Consider the following 23,947-nt stretch of genomic DNA (forward strand, 5'->3'; position numbering starts at 1 on the left):
GGGCAAGTGCTGAAGCAATATTCAAATCCATTTCTACATTAATGATGCAGTCTGAATTGTTGATCCCATTACACAGCTATAGTCATCGAGAGCATATTGCACAACTTTCAAGACGTTACAAACTAATTTTCCTCCTATTGAGACCCTGGATTTCCCTTTCATTGCACCCAAAATGTATGATGCAAATAAAAGTGTCTCACAAACACTGCACAATACCCCGACAGTGACTTCCTCCACAGTAACCTCCACACGCACAGTATAATGACCCTACTGTACCACCCTTCAACTACTCTAACACAGTATGATCCCCCAACTGTGACCCCCACACCTCTCCACACTGTATAAAGAACCCTACATACAGTATAATGTACCTACATAAAGTATAATGGTCCCCTCTAGCCCTCCACATTGTAAAATGGTCCCCACTAGCCCTCCACATTGTATAATGGTCCTCACTAGCCCTCCACATTGTATAATGGTCCTCACTAGCCCTCCACATTGTATAATGGTCCCCACTAGCCCTCCATATTGTATAATGGTCCTCACTAGCCCTCCACATTGTATAATAGTCCTCACTTGCCCTCCATATCGTATAATGCCCCCCGCATTGTCCTCCATGCATTATAATGCACCCTCGCATAGTCTTCCATGCATTACAATGCACCCCTGCATAGTCATCCATGCAATATAATGCACCCTTGCATAGTCCTCCATACATTATAATGCACCCTGCATAGTCCTCCATGCATTATAATGCACCCTGCATAGTCCTCCATGCATTATAATGCACCCTGCATAGTCCTCCATGCATTGTAATGCACCCTGCATAGTCCTCCATGCATTATAATGCACCCTGCATAGACATCCATGCATTATTGATGGAATCGGGCATACATGTTACTGGGAGGGGAAGCATATACATTATCACTTCAGCCCTACCTGGACGGAGCCCATACACTTCAGCCCTACCTGGACGCAGTTCATACACTTCAGCCCTACCTGGATGAAGCCCATACACTTCAGCCCTACCTGGACGGAGCCCATACACTTCAGCCCTACCTGGACAGAGCCCATACACTTCAGCCCTACCTGGACGGAGCCCATACACTTCAGCCCTACCTGGACGGAGCCCATACACTTCAGCCCTACCTGGACCGAGCCCATACACTTCAGCCCTACCTGGACGGAGCTCTTACACTTCAGCCCTACCTGGACGGAGCCCATACACTTCAGCCCTACCTGGACGGAGCCCATACACTTCAGCCCTACCTGGATGGAGCCCATACACTTCAGCCCTACCTGGACGGAGGCCATACACTTCAGCCCTACCTGGACGGAGCCCATACACTCCAGCTCTACCTGGACCGAGCCCATACATTCCAGCATCTACCGTCCCGTAAGTAGATTACTACCACCGCTTGGCCCGGGTTACTGTCTCCAATTTTGTGACTGTACCCGCCTGACTCCCTACTGAGTGTTGAGGCCGTGCAGAGCTGCCCATGAGCAGTAGCCATTACCAATAGCTGCTGCTCACTTGTCTGCTGCCGAGTCCAAACCTCCACTCTCTGGCTAGAGCTGCGTCATCCAAGGGGTGTGTGCATGCAAATTCAGCCAGAGAGACGAAGAACAGAGCAGAAGAAGATCCTCCTAGACACTGTACATGACGATGCTAGGAGTCAGACACTCAGCCTGAGATTAAAGTGAAAACTTGCAGCCTCCGCCGCGGGCCCCCCAGCTTATGGGGCCACATAGCAGTGGCGTGGCCTGCCTCTATTGACGGTACGCCACTGCGTACAAGAAAAACTGACGTCTGAACGAGTGCTTACATATGGTGCATTTCCCATTAATACAGTATAGATACTATTTACAGCACTTTTAGGCTGAAATCACACACACATTTTTGACCCAGCAGGAAGAAGTGTATGTATCCACTTATAGCTCTGGCTCTAAAACTGCATGAAAAATGCACCAAAACCTGCACGTGTGACCCCAGCCTTTTTATGAAAATAGAGAAGAGAGGGAAGCTATTGGAATCTGGTGACAGTATTTTACCTTTCATCATTAGTTAATGGATTCAATAATGAGTACACTGAGGGTGGGGTCACACATAGTATTGGGCACACGTGTAGTGTGTGAGATAGGGATGATAAGATATGGCTGTCGCCAGGGCTGTGCTTACAGCTCACGCTGCCCTGAGTACTAAGCCTGGGGTTGTATTCCCATGGTTCAGCAGTGATATATTTGTACTGTGACCATTTCTGACAGGGTAGATCAGTAACCACCACATGAAGACATCGTACTGTAGCGGTGCAACATTCTTCAAGCCTCCTTGCTAGCAATGGATTGCTCCCTTAGTGTGATGCAGAAAACTGCAGCCCCTGCTAATCTATTAGCCATGTTTGCAGAGCTGAGGCTCCCTACTCTGCTCTCACATTCTTCAGAGTTTACCTGCAACTCCTCCACCAAAAAGCAACAGATTTAGTTGCAAAAGCAGAAACACTCAGGGTAGAAAGTTGAAAATGTAAAAATACAAATTAAATTTGATGTTCCCTTGTGCCGCCACCTGCAAGGCGCTGCCTGAGGCACTGGACTTACAGTGCCTGAGGCAAATACAGCCCAATTAATTTCTAATGATGAACAAAGAGTAAAGCCACTGGGGCTTTTAGGAAGCTGTTTCTTTGCAGTTAGTCGCATGTTACATACATACCAAAGGGTAAGTGGGATCTCAACCTTAAGGTAAGGATAGATAGCGTGGCTGACTGCATATGTTGTTTGAATAACGATATATACAGTACTTTGAGAGTAAAATCAACTACTACAATCAACTGTGCTGTGTGCATGTAACCTTAGGGTTTTATATGTCCTTTTGGCTGGGGAATACATCACACCTTATATTGGCACTCTTACTACAGTTGGGGAGATCATATGTTTAGCAAGTTAAATGATCTCCGTGCTAATTACAATGTTATTTTAGTTCAGGACTAACATGGGCCATGACCAGTGGTGGGGCCCTGGTATCAGTGTGTTCTGGCTGGGGAGGCATTATAGTGATTAGCTCCAAAGACAAAATCAGTGTGATTTACTCATTAAAACTATTTTGGAATTTACTTAAAAATGTATTTATTTTTCTAAAGTCTTCTGCTTATGGTTTTCTGAGTTTCCATATTACAATACAGTTCAATGCTGGTAATAAGTGGTCATTTTTTGCATTTATGAGGATTATTAGAAACGGGTTTACCAGGATTTTACTGTATGAGATATATAAATTTAATGGAAATAATTACAGCTGCATTTCTGATCACATCACTTATTGATCTATTTTATAGGAACTATAGGAGTTCTCAAGAGTCTCTCTAACCTACGCCTTTTTATTGGAGGTGTGGAGATAACTATGGGCATTAAATGAGAACTGTGATTTTCTGGAGGCATACAAAGGGTGAAATATGAATTATGAAGGCACACAAAGCTTTAATTCATTTCTGCCAGAAAAAAATAGTGACATGTTCCATCGTGTCCCGTATTCTTTGTACGTACGGTACCTAAGGCTATACAGCAGCACACAGGGGCTGACACCTCAGATTGTCAGAGGAAATTATACAAGGGAACCTACATTGGTGTAAAGAGAAAAATATTACAAGAATATTGAAATCTCTCCCTTTACTGTAATTCTGGCATTTGCACTTTGTTAATGAATAGCTTGGCCCACCATTATGGTTTGGTTTCAAAAAGCTAGTAAGTCTTGAAGCCCTTTAGCCTGGAGCCATCAGATTATACAATGACAAGATATAATTACAGCTTTTCTGACCTTTAACTTTTGCTGTTTCCAAAACTATCAAGAAATACTGGAAGGTTCACTTCTTCACATTGCTCCATATTTCTAAACATAAAGCTTTGTTTCGAGTCTTTTTAAAATGTGTGCCGAAGTGGTCTCCCAAATACAGTGGAACCTTGGATTACGAGTAGTGTTGAGCGAGTAGTTAACTATTCTTACTCGCTATGCTGTTAGTGGGTATAGTACTGTACTATTTGCTACTCGCACGAAAAGTACAGCTTTCGGGTTACTCGCTACTTAGCGAGTATTTCCCATTGACTTACATTGTGCCCGCTACTCATAACGAATATGCGAGTAGCGGACAGTACTCGCTAACAGCATAGTGAGTATGAATAGTTAACTACTCGCTCAACACTAATTATGAGCATAATTCATTCCGTGAGTGAGCTCTTAAACCAAGTTACTCTTATATCAAAGTGAATTTTCCCATAGGAAATAATTGAAACGCAGACAGTTCGTTCCACAACCCAAAAATATTTACTGTATTTATACAAACTTATTACAGTAAATCAATATAATGTACTGTATTCATATAAAATTATTACAGTATACTAATACAAAATACTATGCAGCACAGTAAAAAACATAAAACAAATTAAACTGCATTTCAGCTTACAGTACAATTGTTCGTGTGCGGGGGGTACTATAGAGAGGAAAATGATTTATAAATCTGACAACCTTTATTCTAGTACAATACACAAAATACACACCCCAGATCTATTCTCCAGAAGATAAGGGCAGAACTAAGGGGCACTTTGCACACTACGACATCGCAGGTGCGATGTCGGTGGGGTCAAATTGAAAGTGACGCACATCTGGCGTCGCAGGCGATATCGTAGTGTGTAAAGCCGTTTTGATACGATTAACGAGCGCAAAATCGTCATAATCGTATCATCGGTGTAGCGTCGGTCATTTCCATAATTTGGAATTGATCGATGTTACGATGTTGTTCCTCGTTCCAGCGGCAGCACACATCGCTGTGTGTGAAGCTGCAGGAGCTAGGAACATCTCCTACCTGCGTCCTGCAGCTCACGCCAGCTATGCGGAAGGAAGAAGGTGGGCGGGATGTTTATGTCCTGCTCATCTCCGCCCCTCCGCTTCTATTGGCCACCTGCCGTGTGAAGTCGCTATGACGCCGCACGACCCGCCCCCTTAATAAGGAGGCGGGTCGCCAGCCAGAGCGACATCGCAGGGCAGGTGAGTGCATGTGAAGCTGGTGTAGCGATAATGTTCGCTACGCCAGCTATCACCATGATATCGCAGCTGCGACGGGGGCGGGGACTATCACGCTCGGCATCGCAGCATCGGCTTGTGATGTCGTAGTGTGCAAAGTGCCCCTAAGCCACATGTGGGGTAGGAATATGGCACAGGCAATCAGATTACAGTACAAGCAATGTGCTGTTCTGGTTAGCAGAAAGAAAGTGCAATACTGTATCCACAAATGCAAATTGATAGACATGCTATATAGTATATACTGCACTGTACAATGGTATACTGTATACAGTATATATGTACAGAAAGTTACCTCCAGAGCGGGTCAGAGCGCGGTGAAAGCACAGAACCGGAAGTGTGCATGGTATTTGCTCTTAATGCAAATCATTGCTCTTATTTCAAGTTACAAATGTTTAAAAAGCTTTGCTTGTCTTGCAAAACGCTCTCAAACCAAGTTACTCTTGATCCAAGTTTCCACCATAATACCGTGTTTTTCAGCCTTTCATCCCATTGAGCAATCTGGCCTTCTCTGGCTTTGTCCACCTAGTGGCTTCTGGTCAGTGGAATGAGTAGATGGTAAAATGGTCAGCAAGCCGAGTTACTACCAGGAAAGTGGGGACATTGATAGAATCAAATGCAGCAACAAGTCAGGGAAACGTCAGTGTCAAGTTCAGAGAGTTGGGCAGAGTTGAGGGATAGAAGAGTTATCAAATGGTCATGCAAGGGCTTATTCTTCACCAGGGCAAGTAGTACAAGGTAATGGTGGTCTACTGGTGATGGAAACTAAGAGACTTTACCCAGGATGCTCCCTATTTGCTGTCTTGTTGCTGTTGATGTCTGGCCTTAGCAATTAGCTGATTTTTTATTAACTCAATTAAGGTTTTACGATGTTTAATATCTATACGGGAGTTACCTAAAATTCATCCTGGACATTGATGAAGTCAGGACCATTTCCATTAATGTCAGCACGGTCCACAGAGTCAGAGTGATGACACCTCACAACGGAGGCAGCCCGGCCGAAAGCAGACAAGTTAATAACAGCTGTCTGGCAATGTTAATATTTTTGGCTAATTAATTTTTGTGCTTGGTATGATTTTGACAATAATGATTATACAAAAAATGTACTTGAATGTGCCATCAATTTTAGAGGTTCTGGATTACCAAAAATGTGGCTTTACCAGAGGCTCATAAAACTGTGTTTATTTCAGGTATCTGCTGTTCAGTCAAGTGAGCAATTGTGGCATCACCAGTGGGTTTTATTCAGGGAATCTGCTGTGACATCACTACTTTGTTAGGTACCAGCTGTGACATCAAACTTGGGTTTTCGGGAGGTGGGCATCATACAGAATAGTTGTTGGATTTGACTGATTGACATTAGCTTGGGCTTTAGAACAGGCATTGGGGATATATAAGATGCAGGTATAGTATTATGTTAACACTTTATATATTTGTATACAGTATGTCACAAAAGTAAGTACACCCTTCACATTTTAGTAATTTTTTTATTATATTTTCAAGTGACAACACTGAAGATATGACACTTTCATGCAATATAAAGTAGGCAGTGTACAGCTTGTATAACAGTGTAAATTTGGTGCCCTGTAAATAACTCAACACATAGTCGTTAATGTCAAAACAGTTGGCAACAAAAGTGAGTACACCTCTAAGTGAAAATGGCCAAATTGTGCCTAATTAGCCATTTTTCCTCAACAGAATAATGTGACTCATTAGGGTTACATGATCTCAGGTGTGAATGGGAAGCAGGTGTGGTAAATCTGGTGTTATCGCTCACACAATCTCTCATACTTGTCACTGGAAAGTCAACATGGCACCTTATGGCAAAGAATTCTCTGAGAATTGGAAGAAAGTATTTTTTCCTCTACATAAAGCTGGTCTAGGCTATAAGAAGATTGCCAAAACCCTGAAACTGAGCTGCAGCACGGTGGCCAAGATCATACTGCAGTTTAACAAGACAAGTTCCACTCAGATCAGGCCTCATCATGGTCAACCAAAGAGTTTGAGTGCACGTACTCAGAGTCATATCCAGAGGATGTCATTTCAAAATACATATGAGTGCTGTCAGCATTGCTGCAGAGGTTAAAGGGGTGAGGGGTCAGCCTGTCAGTACTCAGACCATACACCACACACTTCATCAAATTGGTCTGCATGTCTGTGGCCCCAGAAGAAAGCCTCTTCTAAAGAGGATGCACAGGAAAGCCTTCAAATAGTTTGCTGAAGACCAGCAGACTAAGCGCATGAATTACTGGAACCATGTCCTGTGGTTTGATGAGACCAAGATAAAGTTATTTGGTTCAGACGGTGTCAAGCATGTGTGGGGGCAACCAGGTGAGGACTACAAAGACAAGTGCGTCTTGCCTACAGTCAAGCATGTTGGTGGGAGTGTCATGGATTGGGGCTGCATGAGTGCCACTGGCTGTGGGGAGTTATAGTTCATTGAGGGAACTATGAATTCCAACATGTACTGTAACATACTAAAGAAGAGCATGATCCCCTCTCATCGAAAATTGGCCACAATCCCAAGCACATCTCCAAGACGAACCCTGCCTGGCTAGAGAAACTAAGGGTAAAGCAGCTGGACTGGACAAGCAAGTCTCCAGACCTAAACCCTATTGAGTATCTGTGGGGCATCCTCAAATGGAAGGTGGACTAGCACAAGGTCTCTATAAATCCATCAGCTCCATGATGTCATGAAGACGTGAAAGAGGAGTCCAGTGGCTCCTGTGAAGTTCTAGTGAACTCCATGCCCAAAAGAGTTAAGGCAGTGATTGAAAATAATGGTGGCCACTCAAGATATTCACACTTTGGACACAATTTGGCCATTTTCACTTAGGTGTGTACTCACTTTTGTTGCCAGCGGTTTAGACATTAATGGTTGTTTTCTGAGTTATTTAGAGGGCACACCAAATTTACAGTGTTATACAAGCTGAACACTGACTACTTTATACTGTAAAAGGGTCCCATCTTCAGTGTTGTCCCATGAAAGAGTATAATAAAAAGTTAACAAAAATGTGAGGGGTATACTCAGCTTTCTGAGATACTGTACTATGCTGCTTCCACATTCAGTGGCCCAGCTCAGCTACTACAGTAGTTTACTGCATTGGTCAGCAGTTAGCCTGCGTGCCCACGATCAGTGTTCACAGTGTTTCGGACGGAGCATGTTTCAGCTGCTTCCAATACATTGCGCTATACAGTACAAGCATAGTGGATAGGATTTATAGAACTCCCATGCCCACTGTTTGTGTACTGCCAGCAGCGTAAACTGACCCGCGGTGCGTCTTCCAAAGCTGCAAGCATGTCAATTGTTTGGTGTGGACATGCAAGCGTTCCCCACAGAGAGAACAAAGAGAAGATAGAGATTGCAACTGCTGGAGCCCGGATCATGTGCACGGCAGCTGCAGTCTTCTGTGGAAAGCACTCGCGGCCCCGCAGATCAGGACCCACCACGTCTAGGACGCAGCGGGTCCAGATCGTGTGCACATGCCCTTACACTATTAGAAGGCTTTTCATGAATGTATCACACCTGTACTGCCTGTTTGCATACATCCTAAGGCCTCATTCACACATCAGTATTTTTATGCCAAAACCAGAAGTGTCTCCAAAAACGTAGAACAGATTTCAATCTTTCAGTTATAGTTTTTCTCCATAAGTTCTACTTCTGGCTTTGCCATACCAAGAATGATGCAAAAATACTGACTTGTGATTGAGGCCTAATACTGTCATTAATGCGGCTCCTGGGTGGAGTCAGTTTATACAGTGTCCTCATTTGCACTTTTGCTTTACTTTTTAGTACTTGTACTAACTTATCAACTGACATAATTAAAGCCTTGATTTATATTTATGACTTTAGATAGTTTATAAAAATATAATACATGAGGAAGTCACAATCTCCATCAAAACTTGGAATAAGGGGCTGCAACTCTCTGTTTTCCAGGAAATTGGCTATCATTTGCCATGGAAGTGGATGTGGCAACAAAGGTTCCAGTACACCTCAAGTTTGGCTGCGAGCCATCTCTCCTGACTTCCCATACACATGCTTGGTTATATGAAGCATTCATGTGGCAGACTGGAGTAAACCTCTCCGACACCTCTACATTGTAATTAATTGATCCACGTGTCTAATCATTATCACCTATTTAAATAAATGGGAAGTAAAGTGCAGTACTTGGCAGCGACACACATTAGTGTATAGGGCTGTGGTTTTCCTCCCAATACATTGGATATATCCAGAGGCTGTCAATGAGTGGTGGTAGGTGGGTGTGCCAGGTGTTTTACCTCCACTTTCATATTGATGACCTATCCCACAGATACTGCAGTTCATAACTATATTAATGCAGGACAACCTCTTTAAAGGGGTTGTTGTCATGGGTGTGTCTCATGTGACAGACAGTCAAGTGGTTTCTGGCCATAGAAGAGGACAGCGTCTGGTTACTCAGAATACTCCCTGACTTTCCATTGTTCCTGCTGTCACTATTCATTGGTATAGGTAGCTTTACTGCTGGAGTCATCTCTCTCCCTTTTGGACCCTGCAGGAGTTCGACTTCCACCCAGCTGTTGACTATCTCTATTCCCTTGGTGTTTAAATACCCCTTCCTTCCTTTTGACTGTGCTGGTGATATTTTCAGTTCCTTCAAGCCGAGGTTGCAAGCAGGTGGTTTGCACTCCTCTGTTAAATCATTGCTGAATGCTCTGCTAAATGTCTTCCTGAATCATCTAATGATAAGTAGTTCATGCTTTCCCCCTGTGTGTACCCCTTGTGTTTTCTATAGTTATTTAGTGGGGTTGATGAAGAGCTCATCCCATTCGATTCCTATTTAGGGCCCAGCAGTAGGGATACCTAGGGTCAGGTATTCGGCTTGGCACATAGATGCGGAACCTATCTAGAGTGGTGAGGGACCTCAGGGACAAGCAGTAGGTTCGGTCAGGGGGTCACCATCTTCCCCCTCGCTGATGAAAGGGGGCCGGTTAGGGAGGTTAGTATAGGCTTTATTATTTTACTTGGGGTAAACATGTGGAATCAGAATGGGTTGTCCTAGTAGTGGACAACAGTTTTAAATTTAGATGAGTGTCTGCAGCAGCAAAATATTTCAGTTCCGGGGTCAGTTTTTATTAAGTCTCCCTGAGGCCCGTTTCACACGTCAGTGAAAAACACAGACGTTTTTCACTGGCGTGTAAAACACGCAAATGTCCCTGCGTGTGCCGAAAATCACGGCACACGTGGGTTGTCTAAGTGCAATCCGGGCTCCGTTCTCCGTGGCCCGTGATTGCACTTAGAGATTCACTCACCTGCGCCCGCTCCCGCTGTCCATGGTGCTGATCGCTCCCGCGACGCAGCATCCGGCCGGCGGTGACCCCTGCAGGAGCTACTTCCGGGTCGGCTGTGTCGCGCATCATGAATATGCGCGACAGTAATCAGCCGGCTTAGAAGGAGCAAGCTGCACGGGCTGCAGAGGACATTGCTGGAAGCCTGGTGAGTTAAAATGTTTATTATTTTAAATGCACGTTTTTTTCTGGCACGTGTTTCACGGACCACACCACTGCGTGGTCCGTGGAACATCAGTGATGCCAGAAAAAAATGGACATGTCTCCGTGCAGCAATCACGCACACGCGGGTACGCCGCACGGAGACACGTGCAGTGAAAAATCACTGACGTGTGAGCAGACCCATTCATTATAATGGGTCTGCGTATGTCAGGGATTCTGGTACGTTAAAAAAAAAAGCACAAACGTACCAGAATCACTGACATGTGAAAGGGGCCTTAAAGGGAAAGATTGGAATACAGCACTTTTGTAGATTGTATCCATTCGCCTTGTTCAGTCTCGTTCCTATGTGTACATAGTCACCTTCAGTCAATGCATTATCACAGACTCGCAGCAACATCTGATCATTTATAAAAACTTTTACTTTCTCTGTCAATCACCATAAACATACAAGCATAAGGTTTTATAGAAAGGTGAGGGTGTGGACGGGCGGGTTACAGGTAAAGAATATCCATGTTGTCAGATAAGTGTGTGACTCATGAAGGAAATACTCCACTGCCTCTAAATATTTACTTGCCATGGCTATAGCTTCTGAACGGCTATGTACTGTGAGAATATTATTGGCCTATTTTAATATAAAACTGCCTAAACTGAGTCAGTATAAGATTAATATTAACGACATTAACAAAACAGTATCCATGGAAAGGCTTGTATCCACAGTGCCATTATTGATCCCTCTGCAGATCAGTTGGCTGCGTGTGTTCAATGCTGTCATGTCAACCATTGCAATGACTTTTTGCAAATTCTGGAAGTTCTATTCCACACACCTTAGAGCAGGAGTGGGCAATTAATTTTCCCATGGGGCTGCATGAGAAATTGGGATGGTTTTAGAGGGCCGGACTAATATAATTAACTCGGTTCTACAGTCATGGCCAAAAGTTTTGAGAATGACACCAAAATTCTATTTTCACGTGATCTGTTGCCCTCTGGTTTTTAATTGTGTTTGTCTGATGTTTACATCACATACAGAAATATAATTGCAATCATATTATGAGTACCAAAAAGGTTATATTGACAGTTAGAATGAGTTAATGCAGCAAGTCAATATTTGCAGTGTTGACCCTTCTTCTTCAGGACCTCTGCAATTCTCCCTGGCATGCTCTCAATCAACTTCTGGACCAAATCCTGACTCATAGCTGTCCATTCTTGCATAAGCAATGCTTGCATTTTGCCAGAATTTGTTGGTTTTTGTTTGTCCACCCGTCTCTTGATGATTGCCCACAAGTTCTCAATGGGATTAAGATCTGGGGAGTTTCCAGGCCATGGACCCAAAATCTCCAAAATGTTTTGTTCCATGAGCCATTTAGTGATCACCTTTGCTTTATGGCAAGGTGCTCCATCATGCTGGAAAAGGCATTGTTGGGCGCCAAACTGCTCTTGGACAGTTGGGAGAAGTTGCTCTTGGATGACATTTTGGTACCATTCTTTATTCATGGCTGTGTTTTTAGGCAAGACTGTGAGTGGTGCGGTTCCCTTGGCTGAGAAGCAACCCCACACATGAATCATTTCAGGATGCTTAACAGTTGGCATGAGAGAAGACTGGTGGTAGCGCTCACCTCTTCTTCTCCTGATAAGCTGTTTTCCAGATGTCCCAAACAATCGAAAAGGGGATTCATCTGAGAAAATGACTTTACCCCAGTCCTCAGCAGTCCACTCCCTGTACCTTTTGCAGAATATCAGTCGGTCCCTAATGTTTTTTCTGGAGAGAAGTGGCTTCTTTGCTGCCCTCCTTGAAACCAGGCCTTGCTCAAGCAGTCTCCGCTTCACAGTGCGTGCAGGAGCACTCACACCAGCCTGCTGCCATTGCTGAGCTAGCTCGGCACTGCTGGTAGTCCGATCCCGCAGCTGAAACAGTTTTAAGATACGGTCCTGGCGTTTGCTGGTCCTTCTTGGGCGCCCTGGAGCCTTTTTGACAACAATGGAAGCTCTCTCCTTGAAGTTCTTGATGATGCGATAGATTGTTGACTGAGGTGCAATCTTTGTAGCTGCGATACTCTTCCCTGTTAGGCCATTTTTGTGCAGAGCAATGATGGCTGCACGTGTTTCTTTAGAGATAACCATGGTTAACTGAAGAGAAACAATGATACCAAGCACCAGCCTCCTTTTAAAGTGTCCAGTGGTGTCATTCTTACTTAATCATGACTGATTGATCGCCAGCCCTGTCCTCATCAACACCCACACCTGTGTTAATGGAACAATCACTAAAACAATGTTAGCTGCTCCTTTTAAGGCAAGAATGCAATGATGTTGAAATGTGTTTTGGGGGTTAAAGTTAATTTTCTTAGCCAATATTGACTTTGCAAGTAATTGCTGTTAAGCTGATCACTCTTTCTGACATTCTGGAGTATATGCAAATTGCCATTAGAAAAACTTAAGCAGTAGACTTTGTAAAATTAATATTTGTAGCATTCTCAAAACTTTTGGCCATGACTGTACATATATATAAATATATATATATATATATATATGTATATGTATATATATATATATACACATGAACACGCATATATATACTGTGTGTATATAATATATATACACATACACACAATGTATACATACATACACACACAATCCCCATATACTAAATCACTACACCCGTCACATACTACACCTGTAATATACTACACCTCTATATACTATACCACTATATACCACATCACTACACCCCTATATACACCTGTAATATACTACATCACTATATACTACACCTGTAATAAACTGCAGCACTACATCACTATATAATACACCTGTGATAACCTACACCACTACACCCCTATATACTACACCTGTATTATACTTCACCACTACATCACTATATACACCTGTATTATACTACACTCCTATATACACCTGTATTATACTACACCACTACACCCCTATATACACCTGTATTATACTACACCAGTACACCTCTATATACACCTGTATTATACTACATCCCTATATACACCTGTATTATACTACACCCCTATATACACCTGATTTGTACTACACCACTACACCTCTATATATACCTGTATTATACAGGTGTATATAGGGGTGTAGTATAATACAGGTGTATATAGGGGTGTAGTGGTGTAGTATAATACAGGTGTATATAGGGGTGTAGTATAGTACAGGTGTATATAGGGGTGTAGTATAATACAGGTGTATATAGAGGTGTAGTATTATACTACACCCCTCTATACACCTGTATTATATACTACACCCCTATATACTACACCTGTATTATATTACACCACTACACCCCTATAAAACTACATTACTATATACTACACCACTACACCCCCCCATATACCACACCTGTAAAACTATATTCCCATATACTACACCACCCCAAATATTTGTCAACAGTTACACCCTTCCCCACCCATTGTCCCCGCAGGTTACTAGTAACCACTCACCTCTCTTCTTATTGTCCCTCCTCAGGCACCTCCGTACCTGCCACCCGCTGAGCGGTTTCTCTTTCACATGGCCAGGCTGCGCCGATGCTGTATTCGTAGGAGCCCCCGCCGCTGCTTCTCTCCCTGTACGGGCCCCCTCCGCTGCAGCTTCTTCTCCTGCCGGGCGTGAACTTTTCAATTGACACACACGCGCCGTACTGACGATATCAGGGTGCGCGTGTGTCACAGAAAAAAGTGTCGGACAGGGAATAGAGGAGAGATTTCTGCGTTCCGCTGCCTACACTGTGAGGCGCTGCAGGATCTGTCCTCTGTTCCCTTCCCGGCACACAGCACGTGATGAGGGCAATCTGACCACTGGCCTCCCGGAGCCTGGTGCTTTGGACAACAGGTCAGATTGCCCTCATCAGTGACCGGCCAGCAAGGACGCCCTGAACCAGGCGGGCCGGTCACAGAGAGTAGGCGGGCCGGATGTGGCCCGCGGGCCGCCCCTTGCCCAGGTCTGCCTTAGAGGTTCATTGTGATTATTCTGATACTTGAAGAAGCCATTGAGCTCTATGTGTCACCCTTAGATCCTCCCATGGAGCACTCTCCTGACTGTGGTTGTGCACGTATAGATGTTGACCATAAGTTATGTTAGTGGTTGGCTTCCCCTGGCTGCAGTAGAAGAAATTAGATGATGGTGTGCACAAAGAACAGAAAGAGGCGCAAAGAATGTTCGGAAATGTAGTCCACGAAGAATGGATGCAACCAAGTGGATGCACATGATCTGCCCAACGGAAAGACCAAGAGAGGGTTAAAGGCAAAAAAGATAGAACATGTAAGGGGAGTGGTAAAAATAATAAGTATTAACCCATAGAAAGTAATTCACACAGCAGAACTCAGTGCACAAAGACTGTACAGAAGTGCCAAACGACTGTTCATCTCTTTAGCCCATATTAATTGCTTCCAGTGTAAAATACCCCTATATATAATGCTACCAAAGAATATGCAACAATGTATAAAATGTAAACCTCAAAGAGGTGCAGTCTTATACACCATCCTTTATGGCGCTGTAAAAATGCAGATGTAATTCAGCTATGTACATATGTCCTAAGGCAGCTCTGAGGCAGGGTAGAAGTCTTGCTATATCGAGCTGGAACACTTGGCTCATAGGTTAGAATCAGGACATGGTGGAAATAAGACATTTTAACTTGTTTATAAATTCTAGATCTCATTTTATACATACAGTATATTACAAGGAATATATATTTGCAACAAATAGGGAGGTTGGAGAGCACTTTTTTACTCTTTATATAAAGATTCCTCAGGTGGTGTCTGGCTATACATCATGTCTGCAGCAGGTCATAACAGCCATAGAGGACTTTACTAAGTACTAAAGACACTTGTCTTAAAGGTATTGAATAATTCTGGAGCAAATTCAGAGAAGAGCTACCAGGATGTTGAGCGGATTGCAAACTATGTCCTACAAGGAATGGTTAAATTATCTGGGAATGTTTAGCTTGCAAAAAAGAAGACTAAGAGAAGACTTAATAGCTGTCTACAAATATCTGAAGGGATATCACAGCGTAGAATGATCATCCTTATTCTGATTTGCCCATGGAAACACGAGAAGCAATGGGATGAAACTGAAAGGGAGAAGATACAGTGAGGGTGATCAATCAGTGGAATAGGCTGCCACGAGGGGAGGTGGTGAGTTCTCTTTCAATGGAAGTCTTCAGAGGCTGGACAGACATCTGCCTGAGATGGATTAGTGAATCCTGCATTGAGCAGGGGGTTGGACACAATCATCCTGGAGGTCCCTTCCAACTCTAACATGATATGATTCTATGAATTCTAAAGGGGGCTTTACACGCTACGATATCCGGCATCATTAACGATATCGCAGCGTGTGACACTTATGTGCGACCTAAAACGATCGCAAAAGTGGCCAAAATCGTTTGCCGCGGAGAGGTTGTCCTAAAACAAAAAATCATTTACCTCTCATTAGCGATGTTGTTCCTCATTCCTGCGGCAGCACACATCGCTATGTGTGACACCACAGGTGTGAGGAACATCTCCTTACCTGCTAGGCGGAAGGAAGGAGGTGGGCGGGATGTTACGTCCCGCTCATCTCCACCCCTCCGCTTCTATTGGACGGCTGCCGTGTGACGTCGCTGTGACGCCGCACGACCAGCCCCCTTAGAAAGGAGGCGGATCGCCGGCCTGAGCGACGTCGCAGGGCACGTAAGCCATGTGACGGGGGTGTGCGATTTTGTGCACGAAGGGCAGCGATATGCCCGTGTCGCACAAACGATGGGGGCGGGTTCGCACGCTAGCGATATCTGTACCAATATCGTTATCGTATAATAGCAGTGCTTTAGGCGCAGTGTGTTTTCCCTGCATATAAAATGCTGCGTTGTACAGTAGAAGTACAGTGGATGGATTTATAGAAATCTCCTGCCCATTGTGCTTCTTTTCTATCCAGCGTAAACTGACCTGCTGTGAAGCTTTCCGAGCATCAGCAGGTCAACTTATTCTTGTGAAGAGGTGAGTGTTCTGGGTGGGATAACACAGTGAAAATTTGCTGCGCCCCCAGAACCCTGATTATGGGGCACGGATGCTGTATTCTACTGCAGAGAACACTTGTGTCTCCGCAAGAAGACATGCAGTATGTTTGGATCATGGGCACGTATCCTAAGACTGTAATACCGAGAAACTTGGAATTTTGTATTGAATTTGGAGAAATCCAGTTATATTTGTTGTGTTCAGGTATTTACATTTTTCTTGCTCCACTGATTTATTACAAACAGCAGAAAGTTTGAAAACTGTAAAAAAAATCTAATTTCAATGGTGTTTGGATAATTTCGATTGCAGCTGCAATCTGGTTCAAGCTTAATGACATATAATGTATTTAAATGATTTAGTGTACAGTGCGGAATATGTCATTTTACTATTTGTACATGGTGCGTTTATCTGCAACCTCTGGCAACCCCTATATAGCAAAAAGAGATTGTGTCCGTGACTCTCCTGCATCAACCAAACCACCCATTGCTAGACCTGGAAGACGCTTAGTTACCAATTATGTTCTAGTTTTTGTGAAAGCAACCTGTCTTCGCTCCTTACCTTGCAGTCAGCGTGTACAGAGGCAGCGTCTTCGAGCTCTCCTGTGCTGAAGATTACAATGATTGCAATGTTTTGTACAGTAATCCACCTAGAGATGCATTACTCAGTCATTTATTATGTAGAGACTTTCTGAAAGGTCGCTTAAAGGAAGGGTTTTATTTTTAGCCAATGAGACAAGCTGTTTGCTCTGCCTCTTGGCAGTATGCAGAAATATTTTCTTCAGTGCATGGAGTTAATACTTCATAGATTAGCCCTGTGTATAGCCGAGGATTACCCTCCTTTGCAGATGGCTTTTTCATATGCTGTGACACAACATACCAATGATTTACTGTAACACAATTTACTATTATATATACATTATATGGAGTGGAGACTGGTGCATCTGTTGTCAGTACAATATGTCAACCCTGCCAATAGAAAGATGCATTGATAAATTGCATATTGACTATATGGAAGCAAATCACCGATAGTTCATTAAATATTTAAATATAGAGAATATTCATGATGCTATAAGTAAAACATGATCCTGGTGAGAAAGTTCTGCAGAGTCTTGGAACTACCTGAAGTTTGGTTGGTATAACTTTTACTAACTTTTATCTACTGAGATCCCCGCATGACACTCGGCTCACACTGGCAGCACAGCGGGAGCCGAGTGTCATGCGAGTGTCACTGCGACTGTGGTCCGATCATGCGATCGGACCTCAGCTGCGGGGGGCGGGTCAGCTCTGAGGAGGGGAGGGCTGGAGCTGCGGAGGGGAGGGATTTATCTCCCTCTCTCCTCCGTAACTGGCTATTGCCATTCTCACCCTGCAATTGAGGTACACCAGTGTACTGCGAGTGCAGTGCGATTTTTCTCTCGCCCCATAGACTTGACTGGGTGCGAGGGAAACCAGGAACGCATTACAATCGCAGCATGCTGTGACTGTTTTCTCGATCCGGTTAGGGCTGAGAAAATAATCGCTCATGTGTGCTGACACATAGGCTAATATTGGTGTGAGTGGAATGTGATGTTTTATCGCATTCCACTCTCTCCGATTTTCATGCCGTGTGTCTTAGGCCTTTATTGGCCCCTAGGTTTTAAAAGAAAGCAGGCTGCAAGCAAAACTGGTCAATGGCTAGGCTATATAGTCATATTTGTATAAAGTCATAATTGTATTAATAAATTATGATTGGGTAACCATATAATAATAATACATGTCTTCTTTTAGTGTTTCGGAGTATAATAGAATGCAGGTGACTCCTGCAGTGTCGCCTCCCGTCCACCAGCTTGCTGCTATTTCTGGTGTACATTGGAGAGAGAGTTTAGCATTGCAGAAAAGTCTGAAAGCCATTGTGCTGACCCACTGACAGGTCCTTCTGTACACTCAGTGATTTTCACTGCACCAATAGAGTATTACTCGCGCCCTTGCATTAGGCACTGCGTACGTTAGGTAAATTTGTTTTGAAATCCCCACACATTGGATAGTGTCGATGGGGCAGTGGTCCCAGTCCATCCTGACCAGGTGTATGTTATATTTCCTTTATAAATAAGTAAAAGCCCTTCAGTTTGACAAAACAAAAGTAGCAGTCATTTCTATGATTTTTGGGTTCTCTCCAAATCATGGGAACAGCAAATGGCATAGCCACTTTCCTCATTTTCAACCAGTCATGAAGACCATTTGAACAACTTGAGCATTTCACATGAGGGGCCCAGCTTTTGTCTTGATCACCAAGTGGACACCTAAAGTACATCTGGTACATCTTTTTAATATCATGAGTGATTGAACGTACTTGGCCTTTTGGTGTAAAAGAACCACACACACATAGCACAATCTGTCCGGATGATTGATACACTGTCGGGGCATTTTTCTCCTTTAAATCAAATCAAACAGTAGAGTAAGTTCAGTTTAATGGTGGTGACAAACTATAAAAAAAATGCGATGAGCAGTATGTATGTAGATACAGACTGTATGTAGATATTTCCCCGGAGATGACAGATGCCTTCCCTGCTATCTCCCTGTGGCAGGGCCCAGATCCCTGTAGAGGCCTGTCTCCTGTCAGACTCTCACATACCAGCCCTTGCTGCCATCACCGTCGTTTTCTGACTGACTAAAATCTTACCGCCTCATAACAATTAGTTCCTCCCCATTACATGTGACTTTCCGAGAAGCAGTCATTGGTTAACTGCACTGTCAATACTCCTTCCCATAAATCTCACTAAAACCTTTACTGATGTTGTCCGTGTAAGAAAATTCACAATTAAGTAAGATAAGCAAAGCAATGGGAATAACATAGGAAAAACCACATACATTGAAAATGCAGAAATAGCGTAATAACAAAAATACTTCTATCTGAGAAACTTTATGTGATAGAGCAAAACTAAGCATATGTTTGGAATCCGCACATGAAACTCCATAAAACAGACATATTACCTTTGCTGCTAATTTTTTTGTGTTGACCAGTGTAATGAGAAATGACACAACGAAAATGTATTGAGTACCATTACTGAAATGTGTTTAATACTTCCTACAAGAGCCTTTGTTGGTGATTAGTGATGGACGAACCCGAACTGCAAAGTTCAGGGTGTGTACTGAACACTAAGGCGGGCTTTGCACGTTGCAACATCGCAAGCCGATGCTGCGATGTCACACGTGATAGTCCCCGCCCCCGTCGCAGGTACAATATCTTGTGAAAGCTGGCGTAGCGAAAATTATCGCTACGCCGGCTTCACATGCACTCACCTGCCCTGCGACCGTCTCTCTGGCCAGCGACCCGCCTCCTTATTAAGAGGGCGGGTCGTGTGGCGTCACTGCGACGTCACACGGCAGGCGGCCAATAGGAGCGGAGGGGCGGAGATGAGCGGGATGTAAACAACCCACCCACCTCCTTCCTTCCGCATATCCTACGGAAGCCGCGGTGACGCCGGTAGATGTTCCTCGCTCCTGCGGCTTCACACACAGCGATGTGTGCTGCCGCAGGAGCGAGGAACAACATCGGACCGTCGCGTCAGCGTAATTATGGATTACGCCGACGCTACACCGATGATACGATTACGATGCTTTTGTGCTCGTTAATCGTATCATCTAGGCTTTACACACTGCGATGTCGCATGCGATGCCGGATGTGCGTCACTTTCAATTTGACCCCACCGACCTCGCACCTGCGATGTAGTAGTGTGCAAGGCCCACCATAGTGTTCGTGCACAAGGTCCCGAACACCAGTTTTCCTGGGAAATCCGTGTTACAGTTCGGGTCCAGGGGCTGTAAAAAAAAGCACAAAAAAAAGCATTCTCGGCCCCTAAGCTAAAAACCGTAGCCTGCAGCTGCCCCGGGAAATGGCGCTTTGTTTCTTAACACCACTTCCAGGTGCTTTACAAGGCTCATCCAACGGCACTGATGGCGATGGCACGCTGGGTAATAAAGGGGTTAATACCAGCTTTGAATTCTCAGCTGGTACTAAGCCTGAAATTCATGGTGTCACACCAATTTAGACATGGCCACCATGAATTTCTAATAAACAGTAAAAATAACAACCACACATAAAAACTTTTTTTTATTAGAAATATGTAGATACAGTGCCTACAAGTAGTATTCAACCCCCTGCAGATTTAGCAGGTTTACACATTCGGAATTAACTTGGCATTGTGACATTTGGACTGTAGATCAGCCTGGAAGTGTGAAATGCACTGCAGCAAAAAAGAATGTTATTTCTTTTTTTTTTTTTTTTTTTTTTAAATTGTGAAAAGTTTATTCAGAGGGTCATTTATTATTCAACCCCTCAAACCACCAGAATTCTGTTTGGTTCCCCTAAAGTATTAAGAAGTATTTCAGGCACAAAGAACAATGAGCTTCACATGTTTGGATTAATTATCTCTTTTTCCAGCCTTTTCTGACTAATTAAGACCCTCCCCAAACTTGTGAACAGCACTCATACTTGGTCAACATGGGAAAGACAAAGGAGCATTCCAAGGCCATCAGAGACAAGATCGTGGAGGGTCACAAGGCTGGCAAGGGGTACAAAACCCTTTCCAAGGAGTTGGGCCTACCTGTCTCCACTGTTGGAAGCATCATCCGGAAGTGGAAGGCTTATGGAACTACTGTTAGCCTTCCACGGCCTGGACAGCCTTTGAAAGTTTCCACCTGTGCCGAGGCCAGGCTTGTCCGAAGAGTCAAGGCTAACCCAAGGACAACAAGGAAGGAGCTCCGGGAAGATCTCATGGCAGTGGGGACATTGGTTTCAGTCAATACCATAAGTAACGTACTCCACCGCAATGGTCTCCGTTACAGACGAGCCCGTAAGGTACCTTTACTTTCAAAGCGTCATGTCAAGGCTCGTCTACAGTTTGCTCATGATTACTTGGAGGACTCTGAGACAGACTGGTTCAAGGTTCTCTGGTCTGATGAGACCAAGATCGAGATCTTTGGTGCCAACCACACACGTGACGTTTGGAGACTGGATGGCACTGCATACGACCCCAAGAATACCATCCCTACAGTCAAGCATGGTGGTGGCAGCATCATGCTGTGGGGCTGTGTCTCAGCCAAGGGGCCTGGCCATCTGGTCCGCATCCATGGGAAGATGGATAGCACGGCCTACCTGGAGATTTTGGCCAAGAACCTCCGCTCCTCCATCAAGGATCTTAAGATGGGTCATCATTTCATCTTCCAACAAGACAACGACCCAAAGCACACACCCAAGAAAACCAAGGCCTGGTTCAAGAGGGAAAAAAAATCAAGGTGTTGCAGTGGCCTAGTCAGTCTCCTGACCTTAACCCAATTGAAAACTTGTGGAAGGAGCTCAAGATTAAAGTCCACATGAGACACCCAAAGAACCTAGATAACTTGGAGAAGATCTGCATGGAGGAGTGGGCCAAGATAACTCCAGAGACCTGTGCCAGCCTGATCAGGTCTTATTAAAGACGATTATTAGCTGTAATTGCAAACAAGGGTTATTCCACAAAATATTAAACCTAGGGGTTGAATAATAATTGACCCACACTTTTATGTTGAAAATTTATTAAAATTTAACTGAGCAACATAACTTGTTGGTTTGTAAGATTTATGCATCTGTTAATAAATCCTGCTCTTGTTTGAAGTTTGCAGGCTCTAACTTATTTGCATCTTATCAAACCTGCTAAATCTGCAGGGGGTTGAAGACTACTTGTAGGCACTGTAAATATGTAGAGACTCCATCTTTATTTTAAGAAAATTCTTAGTCTGACGTAGTCCACAGGGAAAGCAATGTCAGCTCTGCTTCATCGCTCTGTACAGAAAAGTGTCTCAACAGAGCGAGAAGCAGGCTGACACTGACAGTGACAGTCACAGTTCAATCGAGTTCACGGCTAAGCCATGGACCCGAGTGAACCCTGACTTCACCGCGAAAATGGCCAAAAAAAGCTGAAGACTGCCGAGTGACGAACAGTGCAGTTAATATTCCCGGAAGGTAATGATCGGACCCGGAAGCAGAAGCGGCTAGGAGATAGCGGGTCTGCAGGATGTGTTGCAGGACTGGTAAGTATAATGACAATGTTTATAATTAACTATATTCTTTATTTTACAGCCCCCCCGCCCCATCCCATAACTGTAAAGTCCAAGCTCGGGGTTCGGACGCAAGTTCGCGTTATCTCCAGCCCCGAATTCAAACTTTACAAAAAGCTCAGGCGAGTCTCCCTATCCCGAACATCGGGGGGGTTCACCCATCACTATTGGTCATTACAGCTTCAAGACACCTTCTGTATGGAGAATTTAGTAGCATGCATTGCTCAGGTGTAATTTTGGCCAATTTTTCCACACAAACATTCTTCCAATTCTGCCGGTTCCATGGGCTCTTTCTATGGACTTGGAGCTTTAGATCCTTCCATACATTTTCTATTGGATTCTGGTCAGGTGATTAGCTGGGCCATTCAAGCAGCTTTATTTTCTTTCTCTGAAACCAATTGAGTTTTCTTGGCTGTGTGTTTGGGATCATTGTCTTCATTGTCTTGCTGAAACATTCACCATCATGCAATTTTCATCATCCTGGTAGATGGCAACAGATTTTTAACAAGAATGTTTCAGAACACATGTTCATTCATACTTCCTTCAAATATATAAAGTTTGGCACTACCAAATGCTAAAAAACAGCCCGACGCCATGATGTTCCCACCTCCAAACTTCATGGTTAGTATGGGGGTGATGTGCAGTGCCTTTTGGCCTCCAAACATGGTGTATATTGTGGTATCCAAAGAGTTGAATTTTGGTCTCATATGACCAGACTATATCCTCTCAGTATTTCACAGACTTGTCTAAAGGCCACTTTACACACAGCGACATCAACTAGCGATGTCGCTGGTGAAAACACCTGCCCCCGTCGGTTGTGCATCACGGGCAAATCGCTGCCCGTGGCGCACAACATTGCTAGGAACGGTCACAAGTACTTACCTGCCTGGCGACGTCGCTGTGGCCAGCGAATCGCCTCCTTTCTAAGGGGGGCGGTTCGTGCGACGTCACAGCGACGTCACTAAGCGGCCACTCAATAGAAGCGAAGGGGCGGAAATGAGCGGGCATAACATCCGACCACCTACTTCCTTCCTCATTGCCGGCAGCCGCAGGTATGGTGATGTAACTCATTCCTGCAGTGTCACACATAGCGATGTGTGCTGCCGCAGGAACGATGAACAACCTGCGTCCTGCAACAGCAACGATAATTAGGATTAGAACGACGCGTCAACAATCAACGATAAGGTAAGTAATTTTGATCGTTAACGGTCGTTCGTGCGTTTCACAACGACGTCGCTAACGAGGCCGGATGTGCGTCACAAATTCCTTGACCCCAACGACATCTCTTTGGCGATGTCCTTGCGTGTAAAGTGGCTATGTGC

At 44.2% G+C, this 23,947-nt stretch overlaps 1 protein-coding gene across 1 annotated transcript in view; it reads right to left on the reverse strand.

Annotated features, from left to right (window-relative positions):
• The window catches only part of CAST (calpastatin), a 330,646-nt gene extending 313,466 nt beyond the window's left edge, over nucleotides 1-17,180 (reverse strand). Inside the window, exon 1 of the mRNA XM_075325071.1 lies at nucleotides 17,110-17,180. The gene's annotated coding sequence lies outside the window, so the exon portion shown is untranslated. The remainder of the gene's footprint in view (nucleotides 1-17,109) is intronic.
• Between the last annotated feature and the right edge of the window lie 6,767 nt (nucleotides 17,181-23,947).

The sequence above is a fragment of the Anomaloglossus baeobatrachus genome, chromosome 1, assembly GCF_048569485.1.
Source record: "Anomaloglossus baeobatrachus isolate aAnoBae1 chromosome 1, aAnoBae1.hap1, whole genome shotgun sequence".
NCBI lineage: Eukaryota > Metazoa > Chordata > Amphibia > Anura > Aromobatidae > Anomaloglossus > Anomaloglossus baeobatrachus.